Source organism: Peromyscus eremicus, unplaced genomic scaffold (genome assembly GCF_949786415.1).
Source record: "Peromyscus eremicus unplaced genomic scaffold, PerEre_H2_v1 PerEre#2#chrX_unloc_1, whole genome shotgun sequence".
Lineage (NCBI taxonomy): Eukaryota > Metazoa > Chordata > Mammalia > Rodentia > Cricetidae > Peromyscus > Peromyscus eremicus.
Window position 1 is genome coordinate 5,691,282 of NW_026734288.1, and position 1,264 is coordinate 5,692,545.

Sequence of the window (1,264 nt, forward strand, 5' to 3'; positions counted from 1 at the left end):
ACATGGCCAAGCCTTCAACACAAGATCATTCCCTGGAACATGGTTTGGTTTTTGATGACTTCTGGTAATTCCTGCTACAAGAAGCTCCAAAGGTCTATCCTTCTTGGAAACCAGAAGCACATACACACATAAAGACACACAGAAAATGCATGATTAAAATAAAAACAAATCTTTAAATTATTTTTCAATCATGAATGTTTGTATATTGTAATTCCTGAAACACAGGTGTTGAGGCTTCTAAAGGGTTACAGATTTTTCTCCATTATGAATTGGTTTATGTAACAGAAAGCAAGCATGCAGGCTTGAAGTCATATAAATCAATCATTTTCAGTCTATGATATCATTTGGGAAGAATTAAGAAATGCTGCCCTCTGGATGAAATATGTCACTGGGGGTTGGCCTGAGAATTTACATCTGCACACCATTTTCAAATTACATTTTCTGCTTATCCTCCAGGTATAAGATCTGATATCTTAGCATCCTTCTTCAACTGCCATGTCTGACACTTTTTTCATTCCACTTTCACAGGGTTCATGTATTATTCTGGATCCAAGGACCAAATTAAACCCTTTTGTAAGTTCACTTAGACATGATGTTTTATCAAAAAAGAAGAAAAAGTAATAATACAGATCTATGAAATTTTACACCTGGATTCATTATGTCGTGATATTGAAAAGAAATATAAAATCTAAAAGGTTACCTCATCATTTAAATTCATAGACCTTTTACCCATATGTTTGCAGGTGTAAACAAAATAAAGAGGGATATGATAGAGCCTGAAAAAATTATTGACATTTCAGGTATTTTTCTCTAGAATAAATAACCTCTTGTGTAATTGAATGTAAGTGTGTGTTGGCTAAAGATCATACCAATTAATATATATTTAGATTCCTTTGGTATGAGTTTTATCAGATCCTCAAAGTGTAGTGTAATTGGCTTTGAGAGACCAATTATACCCTAAAAGATTTAGCCATAAGATTACTCTCTATTATGACTAGGCTTTATCACATTAATTACATTCATAGTGATTCTCTCCAGTATGTTATTTTTAAATTTTTTTTAATTCAACTTCATTTTGTGTGCACTGGTATGAGGGTGTTGGATCCTCTGGAATTGGAGTTACAGATAGTTATGAGCTGCCATGTAGGTGCTGAGAATTGAACTACGGTCCTTTAGAAGAGCAGCCAGTGCTCTAAACCACTGAGCCATCTCTCCAGCCCCACGTATGTTCTTTTATGTATTTGAATTTAAAGATTACTGTGCT